This window comes from Physcomitrium patens, chromosome 8, assembly GCF_059467195.1.
Source record: "Physcomitrium patens ecotype Gransden chromosome 8, ASM5946719v1, whole genome shotgun sequence".
Classification (NCBI taxonomy): domain Eukaryota; kingdom Viridiplantae; phylum Streptophyta; class Bryopsida; order Funariales; family Funariaceae; genus Physcomitrium; species Physcomitrium patens.
Genome location: NC_143417.1, coordinates 4,983,440 through 4,997,264, shown reverse-complemented (window position 1 = coordinate 4,997,264; position 13,825 = coordinate 4,983,440).

The following is a 13,825-nucleotide window of genomic DNA, read 5'->3' as shown; positions in this document are numbered from 1 at the left end:
GCTTCTTTCAAATTCAACATTATCATGGTTTTCATCTTTTTGTGAATGATAAGATCTAATATTGGATAATTTGAAGGCTTTTTTGGCGAAGTTTTGATCCATGTATGGAAAACATGATGCAATTTGCATTGCAACCAACAGGATCCATATTTTGCAATGAGGCAATCGATTAGTAACATTGTATGCTTTATAATTTTGACAACTTGTAATTAATATCAAGTGGGATGATGTTGCACTTGTTAGCCAATTTTTCTAAGAATTAAGATATGAGGTAAAAAAATTAATGCTCAACTTATTTGATCCTCAAACATTGACTCAAGCAATTGACTTTGTTGTGAAGTGCGACAATCATCTTTTTGAATTCCGATTTGAGAACCATACAAGTGAACCTCAACGTTACTATAATTCAATGGCAATACCAACATCTCTTCAATACATACATTCAAAAGTAGAGGATATGCAAATTGATGTGGTACGTTTCAAATTTCTTACTAAGCAAGAAAAGACTTGTAGTCATCAAAAAGGATTGTGCTTATATTATGGAGAATCAAAGCACATTGCTCAACATTGCCCAAAGAAGCGACGTAACTATAAAATGAGGAGTACGGTGATCAAAGAAGATAGCATGTTGGAAAACAAATTTGTTCAGCTACAATAGGGACCGTGCAGTTGGAACCTTGTATAAGCCTAATGAAGGTCCTATTCTCTCTTTAGAACCCTTTCCATGTTTTATGATAAATGTTATTCTAGGACCTAAACATCACAAAGCCTCTACCTTGTTAGATTCAAGAGCCTTAGTATGTTTCTTAGATGAAGAATTTGCTAAAAAATATAGCATACTTTTAGTGAAGAAAACTAAATATGTTCATGTAGAAGTCATAGATGGTCGTCCGTTGTCTTCAAGAAATGTTACTCATGAAATCCTTCCTATAGAAGTAGCAACTAATGATTATAGTAGCTTTGTAATATTTAATATCACTAGATCTCCCTCTAATCTAGTCATTTTAGGTTTATTATGGTTAAAAAAAAATAATCCTAAAATAGATTAGACTTCTCGTAGTCTTGACTTTCCTGAAAGTATAACTAAGAGTGTAGTTAATTAAATAAAAAGTCATAAGTCTAGTACAATTAAACCTGTATTTGTAGGCGCAAGAGCTTTCTTGCATGCTGCAAAAGAAGGATCATCTTGTGTTATTTATGCCACACTTATTTCTACTAGTAGAAAGACTTCAAGTTACATTTTAAGCCAATATCAAGATTTTTAAGATGTATTTGAGAAGAAAAATGTGGATACTCTTCTAGAACATTGTTCCTATGACTGCTCAATTGAACTTCAAGAAGGAACACAGTCGCGATTTGGACCAATCTACAATTTATCTCAAAATGAATTGAATGAACCCGAGGAGAATATTGAAGAAAATCTGGCCAAGAACTTCATACGCCATTCCAAATCTCTAGCAAGAATTCCAATTTTATTTGTGAAAAAAAAAAGATGGATCATTGTAGATGTGTGTCGATTATCGAGGACTCAACAAAATCACCATCAAGAAGAGGTACTCGCTACCTTTGATATTTGGACTCCTTGATCAATTGAACCAAGGTAAGATCTATAGAAAAATAAATCTACAAAGAGCATACAATCTGGTATGCATCAAAGAAGGAGATGAATGGAAGACTGCGTTTTGAATAAAGAATGGATATTTTGAATACAATGTCATACCTTTTGGACTTATAAATGTACCAGCAACATTCCAACATTTAATGAATGATGTCTTTCATGAGTTTTTAAATGATTTTGTTGTCTACTATCTACATGATATCTTAATCTATTCTAAGAACATAGAAGAACATGAATTTCATGTTTGTCATGTATTACAAAACTAAGAGATGCGAGACTCTATGCCAAGATAGAAAAGTGTATATTTCACATTACTCAAGTTGACTTCTCAGGATGCATCATTTCAAATGATGGACTTATGATGGATCTTAAGAAAGTTCAAACTATTATGGATTGAAAGATCTCAAAAACGATAAGAGATGTATAATGCTTTTTGGAATTTTCCAACTACTATCGGATCTTCATCAAAGACTTCTCTCAAGTTGCAGCTCCACTTACACGTTTGACTTGTAAAGACAAACTTCAATGGAATCAAGAAGTGGAAGTAGCATTTGAAGCTTTGAAGATAGCCTTTGTTTCTGCACTAATCTTGTATTGCGTTGATTTTTTTAAGCCATTTTTTATAGAAACACATGCATCAGACTTTGCTTTGAGTGCTGTATTGTCACAAATAGAAATAGATGATAAAATTCATCTAATAGCTTTTCATTCCAAAAAATTTTTAGCAGTCCAGATCAATTATAAGATCAATGACAAAGAACTTCTTGCAATCGTGGATTCATTTCAAGAATGGCGTCATTATCTAGAAGGTACTTCTAGCCGAGTTACTGTATATACAAATTATAAGAATCTTGAATATTTTATGTCATCGCGTATTTTGAATGGTTGCCAAGCTCGTCACAGTATGTCTTTGTCAAGATTCGAATTCAAGATCACTTATTGACCAAGAAAATAACAAGGTTTGTCAGATGCACTCTCTAAACAATTCTACCTTACATTAAAGAAAGGAGATGTTTCTTTTGATCAACAATGGACAATTCTCTTGAAGCTAGAGCATTTTCATCTTCGAGCAATGAAATCAATACTAACTATTGATTCAACTTTCATTAAGCAAGTTCAGTCAAGTATGTCTTCTGATCCTCTTATTTGTGATATTAAAAAAAATCCTTCAAAGTTTCATGATACTTCCAAGTTTGAATTCAAGAACAATCTATTATATTTTGAGGACACATATATATTCCACACGGTGAAGCTCAATTACATGTTCTTCAAGCTCATCATGACTTTCCAACAACATGACATTTTGGGTACAATAAAACTTAGGAACTAATATGCAGGGACTTTTGGTAGTCCCAAATGTGGAAAACAATCAAAGATTTTGTATAATCTTGTGATGTTTGTTAAAAATCAAAAACTCCTTTTCATTGACTTTACAAACTTCTTAAGCCATTACCCATTCTAGAACAACTATGGTCTTCTGTTTCTATGGATTTCATCATAGATCTTTTAATCTCAAGTTCTTATGACTCTATATTTGTGATAGTAGATCTTTTTATTAAGATGGAAAATTTCATACCATGTACAAAATCCATCATAGGTGAAGAAAGAGCTTAGCTTTGTCTTGACAATATCTATCGCTATCATGGATTATCCAAAGATATTATATCAGATAAGGGAACTCAGTTTGTATCAAGATTTTGGTGGACTCTTTTTAAGATTCTAGAAGTGGATATAAAACCATTTTAGGTATTCCATCTTCAAACTGATGGACAAATGGAGCATATTAATCAAGTTTTGGAGTAGTATTTAAGATATACTATCAACTACCAACAAGATAATTAGACAACTATTTTGCCATTGGCAGAGTTTGCTTACAATAACATCGTGTCGTATGGCGTGATTTGCTATTTGGGAATACACTAGATATCTAGTTATAGAGAATGTAGCTAAAACCTTTATATGAGTCTTGGCTTAGCCTCCCAAAACTCCTTTATTTTGCATAAAACTCAAAATATTACAAAATCCCTTCAATACATATTTTTCCTGCAAAAGATTTTATTTTTAAAATTTTAGAAATTCATAACTCTTGATCTAACCGTTTAGTTTGTCTAAGATTTATAGAATAGGTAGAATTCACTCTTAGGTTTTATTACAAAAAAAACCAAATACAAATTCACTCTCGATCTTTTGGCATCTAAGAAACCCTAGCAGATGCTCTAAATCCTAATTTACAAGCACCCAAACACTATTTTCTTAATATCTCAAGAATCCAATACTTAAATGTTATAAAACTTATGCATAAAGTTTACTAATTGAAAATTACACATTTCTTGAGATTTTGAGCTAAAACCTTATCAAATTGCTTAAGATACAATTGAAGACACAACCACTAGTAAATCGGGTCACTTACTACCCTTAGATTGAATGCATTGACTTCAAAATACAATAACTCCTTCCTTTCAACTTAGAATCCAGTAAGTAGTATATGAAAAGTGTAGCCGCAAAAGTGCTCTCTCTAGTCACAATTGCCGATCCTCAAGTGCTATCTGTATGCGTGCGTTATGCCAAAAAGAGTGACAATAGCTTCCAAATCAATACCTTAACTTTGAGTGCTTATATCTCCTTTATATAAACTCCAAATCATACAAAACTTGCACCAAAACCATAGCCAAAAACCTAAACCTGCTGTCCTTAGCCTTCAAAGCTCAAATGGCTTCGAGAAACTAACCCCAATCTCTAATATGGCCTCGGGCAACCTCCTCAAAGCCCATTGGTCATGATTTTTGACCAATAGGAATGGAGATTTTCATTATTCATCTCTATTCACCTATATTTGTGCCCTAATTACTCCCTTTGCTACCAAAATCCTTCTTCAATCCTTTTTCTTATAAGATTTTCATAATATATGCTCTAAATATCAAATAGAAGAACCAAAAGAAGTTTTCAAAGGTCACCAATGTCTAACAAAAGTGATTCTAAATATTTAGAAGTTACTATCAACCAAAACCAATCTTAAAAGCCACTATCAAAAGGAAATTAAAATTATACAAATTCTATAGTAATCTTTTTAAACAACCTCTTCTCAAGGTAATAATCAAATTATATTCTACAACCAACTAAAATCTATTAATATGGCTTTCACCATGTTACTTAATAAATTATATATTAAGTACATAATTACATTATTTTCATATAGTAGCTGAACCACAACATGACAACGATACATTCTTCTACAAAATAAACACCTTTCTTTACCAATTATGGTTATCATCCATGACTTGATACTTTTGACTTTCAAAAGTTGATAATCCTGTGGCAAAAGATTTGGCAATTCATTTGTCAGAGCTACATGCAATGATAAAGGCGTAGTTAAAAGAAACTCAAAAACAACAAAAGAACAATGCAAATGTCTATCAAATTGAACAACCATCATTCTACATAGGTGAAAAGATATGGTTACTTTGTCGCAATATTAAGACCACTCGTCCTTGTGACAAGTTGGACTATCAAAAGTTTGGACTATTTTCTAATTCTACACAAATTAATCTAATTGCATATTGTTTATACCTATTGGAGTCAATCAAAATCCACCCACTATTCCATGTATCTCTTCTTGAACCATACAAGATAGTGGACATATCAGGAAGAAGACAAGTTCCACTTCCTCCTATAGAAGTGGATTATAATGAAGAGTTTGAGACGAAGAAGTCTTAGATTTAAGGCAGCACCAAAATAAATTCGAATATCTTGTCTATTGGCATGAATATGATATTAGTGAATGCACATGGAAGCCAGTATAGAATCTTGTAAATGTAGCAAAGGCGGTGGAGGCTTTTCATCGACGACATCCATCAAAATCAAAATAAAAATCTTCCTTATAAAGAAAAACAAGATCTAAGCAAGATAACATTCTACTTTCAATCCTTGTTTGTAGCTTCTTTGTAGTTGTGATGTTGAGAAGATGGAGAACCAACAACAAGCAGATTTGACTCAAGAGCCTTCGTTTGCTGACCTGCTGGACGAGACATTATGATTGTCACAACCTCCAAGACAACACAATCAAGATGAAGATCTTGAAGAATGACATATTCTTCTTCGAATAGATGGCGAGATACAACGCATTTGGTATCACGACCTTAGAAGGAACTCCCAAAATTTGGTGATTTTACTATAAGTAGGAACAACTCCAAACGGTGTTCCAAATGTTTTATTCGAAGGAAGTTATGAAGGCCTCAACAACAATTAAATAACTCGGTGGTCTTTTCGCCATGATATATGACACTATTGATGGTTGAGAGGCCCTATCAATCATCTTCGAAGAGAATAAAGATCAAAGTATGTAGCAAATATAATATGCTGCATCATAGATTTCTTCAACATATGATGATTGCTCCTCATGGAATTCATCCCTAGAAGGGGGAATAATGTCATGGATATATGCATGTAAGCCAATAATTACATGTATAAATATGTAGAAGTAAATAAAAGTAGATAAAAATAAGTTAATTCTATAATATTTTCTATGGAAGCTTCTTAGGAGCTTTATAGATCCTACTTTGACTTTATAAGTGTTTTTAATTGACTTTTTGGATTAGAAACGTGATCAATAAGTTGGCCATGTGCCACACATGTTGTTAACTTGAAGACCAAGCTAATTATGTGGCCCACATGTAGAAAAACTTGCCTTATAAGCCAAGGCATGTGTCCTACAAAGTCAACACATATTGAAGGTCTTATAGAACATCGCCACGTTGTTGTGTTGTAACACGAGTATACCGTGAAAATATAAAGAAAGGGGACTTTTATTAATGTTCAGTTACCTCGAATATTGGGAGCAACGACCAACTCCAGTGCAAATACTGAGTGGCCAGGTTCAGTCACCCTGTTACAGTCAGCCAGGGCATACTGAAATGCTCCGTTCGATTCCAATAACGGGAGTCACCAGGAAGGAAAAGGACCAATTCATGCGACGGGTGAGCCTGGTTCAAAGAGCCAATTGGATCTAATTTCGAGAATCCAATCCGGGTCCTCTTACCCAATATGAGACCTGCATTGGTCGGGCAACCCAATGCAGTCTAGTTACGGGAACATCCAGGTTACTACTGGTCCTCTTACCCAATATGAGACCTGCATTGGTCGGGCAACCCAATGCAGTCTAGTTACGGAAAAATCCAGGTCTTATTACGGGCCTCAGCCAGTCTGGTTCAAAGAGCCAATTGGATCCAATTTCAAGACATCCAATCCGGGTCCTCTTACCTAGTATGAGACCTGAATTGGTCGGGCGACTCAATGTGGACCCGAGTACGGGGTTTCGATTTTGTTTCAGTGTGCCCTGTTCTTTGTGCCGTTTCAGGGAACGTTGTTTGCGGTAAATGGATCTCTTAAAGGTAAAAACGGAGGAGAAAGCCTTGATGCCGAGAGCCAATTCCGGATCTAAGACGGAAGATTGAAGAAATTCAGAGGATAAGGTTAGGGGGGAGTTTTTGGAAGGGGATTAGGGAGAGAGGAGCTACATGCTTCGGGTCGGGGAAGGAAAGACATAGAATTTGGATTTTTCTTCTTCGTAGAGTTTTGGGACGACTGAGGCAATCATTGCTGAAGTCAGTATTGTAATAGTGAATCGGGATTTTAATGAAGTGGGTTTGAATACTCTTGACTGTTTTGTGAAATCGAATTATGTCTGTGATTGAAGGATTAAAAGGGTGTCTATAGGATTGAGTATGTGGAGTGAATGAAAATTGTTGGGTTAATTTAACGAGACAGTCAGTGGATACAAGATCGTAAGTACAAAGCGATATCGGAGATTAGCAGATTGTGTTGTTTGGGGTTCTCTGTAACGTCTAGAGACCTATCGGCTGGGGCAAAAAGGACTTCGACAAGCAGTCGAAGGGCATCCGTATAGATTTACGGTGTATTCTTGCAATCGTTTATACTCCAATAGTCAAAACTGATAGACTACTTGACTATCGGAATCTCCATACTACCTTCTACAGCCAGACGCCCGGCGCGTTCTCGAGCAGGAAAGCACGTAATACGACAAAAAGTGGTGAACCCGACGTGAAAGTTTGAGGTGGAAGGTATTGGATTTCGGTTGATATTATCTTTATTTTATGGAAAATGAAAATAAAAATTTTGAAGGATTTTTGGGAGGAGTTTCTGGTGGGGAGTCTTCTAAAGGACAAGGTATGCACATGGATCCGTCTATTGCTAGTTTGTTTCAAGCCTTCTCATTGTCAATGCAGCAACAGCAAAGCAACGATCGAAAGGAAGCTTTGGCAACCAAAGCATTGCAAGCAGTGGTCAATAAAATTGATCAATTTGATGGGAGGAATATTTCAAGGTATTTAAGATGTTATGTTCGTGAAATGGAATTAAATCGGGTTTCTGAGAAGAAAATGGTTGCACTATTTGGACTTGCCACGATATCGGAGATAAGAGACCACATTACATCGATTACGGATCGTTATGGGAATTCATGGGAGGATTTTTCACATGCATTGAAAGATGAATATTTCTTGGAAGATGCTGATCGCGTTACTAAGAAGCTGTTTCTTGGATGGATTGAACGGCCCAATAAGAATTTGCAAGCAACAAAGTTACTAAGGGAATTTGAGAGGCAGTACTCTCAATTATCGAAGGTAGAAAAATTGACATTGGAGCCGAACAAAGTTGATCTATTTCTTCAAGCTGCTGATGGAGAATTGCAAGAGAAATTAGAACCCCTTCTTGAAGACAAAGAAGAAGATGAAGGATTGACAACGAAGTGGAAGAACGTTGAAGATGTGGTGGGGTTACTTACGAAAAAAGAAAGGAGGAAGGATAGGAGCAATATTCCGAAAACAGTACAAGCACCGAAAGCTCCAGTATGTACAACTCCACCAACAATGCCTACAGTTCAACCTTTGACGTCCTTATCAAAGAAAGCAGATATGGGGATGGAAGAAATTACACGAGGAATGCGAGATCTTCAAATCAAATTGGCAAGACTTGAAGAGAATACTTCTATAAACAATTCGAAGAATGTTTCAAAACAAGGATATGTACAAAGATGCATTTGGTGTGATGATGCTTCACACACTAGAAAAGATTGCAATGAATTTAATAATATGATACGGCAGGGAATTATTTGCTGAAAAGATGGGAAGATAACATTGAAAAATAGAGAGGATCTTCTTCAAACCAATTTTGGCAAGGGAAGAATGAGAGCATTGGTTCAAGATTACCTAAAAGAGCATGAAACAGCAGCACGAGAAAGTGCAAGTTATGGTGCTAGAGTAGACGATGAAATTGGTGGAAGTACGGAAACTAGTGAGTTTTGGGCTTCTGCCGTTTGTACAATGCAAGAAGGGAAATTACCTCGAGAAGCGTTATTGAGAACTGCAGCTACAATACGAGGTAGAACAGGTTGGGAGGATCTTGTTGAGTCTCTTTCAGTTCATGCATATATTGCTAAGAGCCAACATGAAGCTTTGATGGAAGAAAAGAGACGAGGAAATTTTGATGATACTAGAGAAGGAAATTCTTCTAAGAGGCAAACTCGAGGAGACAGGGCTCGGGAGGCAGCTTCACAAGAATTGCCTGTAGAGGATACCTCAGCATCATTGCGAGAAAAAACAACGGAGACAAAAGATAAGGGCAAATCAATTGCTTATAAGCTACTTTCTGACATTGAAGCGGCAACAAATTTGAAAGGGGTGCTGAAAGAACGTATATTAAACGCTAAGGTGGAATTCACATTGAAAGAAGTCTTGGGAATTGCAAAGAAGGAGTTTTATGATGTTATCATTGACAGCATTAAGCGAAAGAGGCAATTAATGGGCGAAACTGGAATGAGTCATGCTATTGATGCAAGAATATGTAGAGATGAAGAAGAGGTTGATATTGGTTACAAGCAACCAACAAATGAAAAGAATGGGTATAATCAGCGAGTACGTTTTGAAGATTCTAGTGACAAAGAAATGGAAACTTTGAATCATTATACTCGAAAGCATTGGGTAAGGGCAACTACCGAGGTATTGGTGAAAGTAGGAGATATAGAAGAACCAGTAGTTGCTTTAGTCGACCATGGTTCTGAAATAAATCTCATGTCTAAAGATCTTTATAAGAAGCAAAAATGGCCAATTGATATGGAACATGGATGGGCAATTCGAGCAGCTAATAACACACGGGGCGAATTATATGGAGCTTGTCCAAATATCAAAATTCGAATTGGGGATGTTGCGATGGAGCAACATTTCTTTGTTCAGGATACAACGTCTTATCCGTTGATTTTAGGACAACCTTATATCATGGCAACACGGATGGAAACAAAGGTACTTGACGATGGTTCTGCTTATGCAAGGGTACGTAGCGAGGATGGGAGGAAAGTTGTACAATTTCTAACAGTACCTCCTAACCATGAACGGAATCGAGATAGGTTGAGGGAGAAACCATTGCCAAAGATTGTTGAAGGATTTAAGGATTTTGGGGAGGTACCACTGTAAAGCGAGATTATGGAGGTACAAAAGAGGAGGTACTCTCGCGAGATGAAGGTGCCTTTGATGCGAGTTTTATTGGTATATTGGAGAATGGAAATATTATGTATAAGAAAGTTGATGATTTTAAAAGAAAAGAAAGAAAAAGGTTATATGATATTGAAGGAGAATTACGCAAGTTAGGTACATTGCAAGATGATGAGAGGATTTTGGGTGTTTATGAAGAAAATGGACTAGAAGATTGATTGGAATTGATTACATCTATTGGGTTAGGGGATAATGATAAGATTGTTGAGATTCATTCGAGAGAGGTTTATACCATGCTTGAATCTTTTCAAGCACCAGAAGTCACAGTAGAGACGAGATATAAAATGGCAGATAAGAAGGTAAAGCCTGTTGCCGGACCATTACCAGAGGATTCTAAAGAAGAAATGGGAGAAGCATCAAAAGAAGCAAGTTTAAGAGATCCAATGAGTATTGGACATTAGTTTACTAAAGAGACTTTTGAAGAATTGAAAATTGGTTCTGATGGTTCTTTATTGCCGGAGGAAATTACTTGCTTCAAAAAGATGTTGGCTAAACAAGGTAGATCGTTTGCCTTCGAATCTCATGAAATTGGGTGTCTAGATCCAAATATAGTAACGCCTATGGTTATCTTCACTGTACCACATGTACCTTAGAATCTAAGACCGATTTCAGTACCGAGGGCACATTTACCTAAATTGGTTGAACTATTAAAAGAAAAGATAAAGATGAAAATATTGGAACCTTCATTTGTGCAGTATTCTAGTCGATGGTTTACGGTACCTAAGAAGAATGGGTCACTACAGTTTATTCAAGATATGCAACTGGTGAATGCAGTAACTGTCAGGAATGCAGGAATTGGACCTATTGTGGATGAATTTGCTGAGGCGTTTGCTGGAAGGGCGATCTATTCAATGGGTGACTTGTATTCAGGTTATGATCAATTTCAACTTGCCGAAGGAAGTAGAGATATGACAACAATGAGGACACCACTTGGATTGGTTAGAATGTGCACTCTTCCTCAAGGCGCGACCAACTCACTTGCGCATATGATGAATGGGATGAATAAGGTATTGAGAGATTTTATTCTGGAAAAGACTATGCCTTTTCTGGATGATGTTCCTATAAAAGGGTGCAGAGAAGGAAAGAAGGATGAAACTTTAGACACGAGGGGATGTCGCAAATATGTTGTTGATCATATACAAGATTGTGAAAAGATTTTAACTCGGCTTGGAAAAGTTCATCTTACATTATCGGGTATGAAGTCCGTATTTGGAGTACGAGAGGTTGTAATTGTTGGACATTTATGTGGATCTTACGGAAGAAAACCAGATCCGACTAAAGTTGATGCAATTGGAAGGATGAAAGAGGATTGTGATTCTTTAACAGAGGTTCGCAGGTTTTTGGGTGCATGTGTATTTTATCGAATCTGGATCCCTCATTTTGCTCACATAGCGGATCCATTATATGAAATGTTACGCAAGGGTTACCGATTTAAATGGGAAGAAAGGCATATTCAGGCAATGCAAAGATTGAAGAAATTATTGATGTCACCTCCAATATTGAGGAAGGTTGATTATAAGTGCAATAGACCAGTGATTCTTACTGTAGACGCTAGTCCAATTGCCGTTGGATGGGCTGTGGATCAAGATGATTCAAATGGGAATAGATTTGCAGTTCGATTTGGGGCTAAAGTTTTAAGTATTCGTCAACGTGTATATTCGCAAGTCAAAAGAGAACTTTGGGGAGTCGTTTCGGCAATGAAAGCTGAAAAGGACTATTTGATTGGGGTAGTAGTAGTAATTGAAACAGATTGCTTGCCATTGCTTGGAATGATTATTAACTGTTCAACGCCAGATATTGCAATGTTGAGATGGATTGCTTATATTAAGTCACTAAATCCAGAATTTAAGCATATCACTGGAAAGGACAATTTAGTAGCAGACATGCTATCTCGAGCAAGATACGAGAGGGAGGACGAAATGGTTGAAGACATTGATGATGTCGGATTGAAATTCTATTCAATATCAAATCTCAACAGAGAAGACAAGCTATTTCTTGAAGAATCTTATGAAGGAGAATTATTGGATATTGGTCATTATTTGAATACCTTGTCTAAGCAGGAGAATTGGTCTACAGAAAAATTCAAACAAATAAGAAAAAAAGCATATGGATTTTTACTTCGAGATGGATTCTTATGGAAGAGACCAAAGAAAGGAATTGGGATGCCACAGCGAGTGATAGGCAAAAAGGAAGAAAAACTAAAATTATTAAAGGAGTTTCATGATAGTTTATGGGCAGGGCATAGAGGAATCTGGGCTACTTTTGCTAAACTCAAGGAACGGTATTGGTGGAAAAATATGTATCGAGATGTGCTCTCATTTGTAGAGTCATGTGAAATCTGTCAATCGTATTCTAATATCCGACATCGAGATGGTCTTCATCCTACGTATCCCCTGGCTATTCATTTTAAATGGGTTGTTGATTTGGTTATTATGCCGGTTGGGTTATGGCAGATGAGATATTTGGTTTTAGCTCGTGAAGATTTATCAAATCAAGTAGAAGGAAGAGCATTGAGGATAAAATCTACAAAGGGGATTTGTAGGTTTTTGCTCGAAGATGTCATTTGCCGCTACGGGTGCGTAGGAAAAATCACTGCAGATCGTGGAGAATTAAATGCACAAGAAGCTCGTAAGTTCTTTGAAAGATGTAGAGTTAAACTATCACTGACTACTGCTTATAATCCGGAAGGGAATGCAAAAAGCGAACGCGGTCACCCACCGATTGTGAAAGCATTGGTTAAAGCTTGTAATGGGAAAGTTAAAGAGTGGCCACGGCTTTTGTCATTTGCATTATGGGCTGATCGAACAACACATAGTTCGGTGACAGGATATATGCCAGTAGAACTTATGATAGGTCAATAACCAATTATGCCGATTGAAGAAAAGGTACTTACTTGGAGTATGCTACCATGGGAAAACGGATTGATAAGAGAAGAACTTTCTGCTATTAGGATTCGACAATTGGAGCAAAGAACGGAAGATGTCCAGATAGCATTGGAAAGGTTAAAAAGAGCAAGGTTACAAAACAAGGCGTGATTCGATAAGCAACATCGATTGAGACCAAAAGCAATCAAGGAAGGTGACTGGGTACTTGTTTATGACAATAGTCTGGATAATCAACATAGTACCTTGCGAAAATTCTCAAAACGTTGGTTTGGACCATATGTGGTAACAACAGTTCATGATAATGCGACTTACTCATTACGGGAGTTAGATGGTACAAAATTGAAAATACCAATTGCAGGGAAGCGAGTAAAAATATTTAAACAAAGACACGCAGAGATGAATGTGGACGACCATAATGAAGGTATAGAAATTCAGCAGCAAGAAGATGAAAGTGAATTGGATAATAAAGGTGACGAAGACGAACAAGACAAAGACGTAGAGGATATATTCTGAATCAAACAGCAATTGGGTAAATTGGTGCATACCGGAGGATGCACAGGTTCAGATGGGGTGGATGTCGTGTTGTAACAGGAGTATACCGTGAAAATATAAAGAAAGGGGACTTTTATTAATGTTCAGTTACCTCGAATATTGGGAGCAACGACCAACTCCAGTGCAAATACTGAGTGGCCAGGTTCAGTCACCCTGTTACAGTCAGCCAGGGCATACTGAAATGCTCTTTCGATTCCAATAACGGGAGT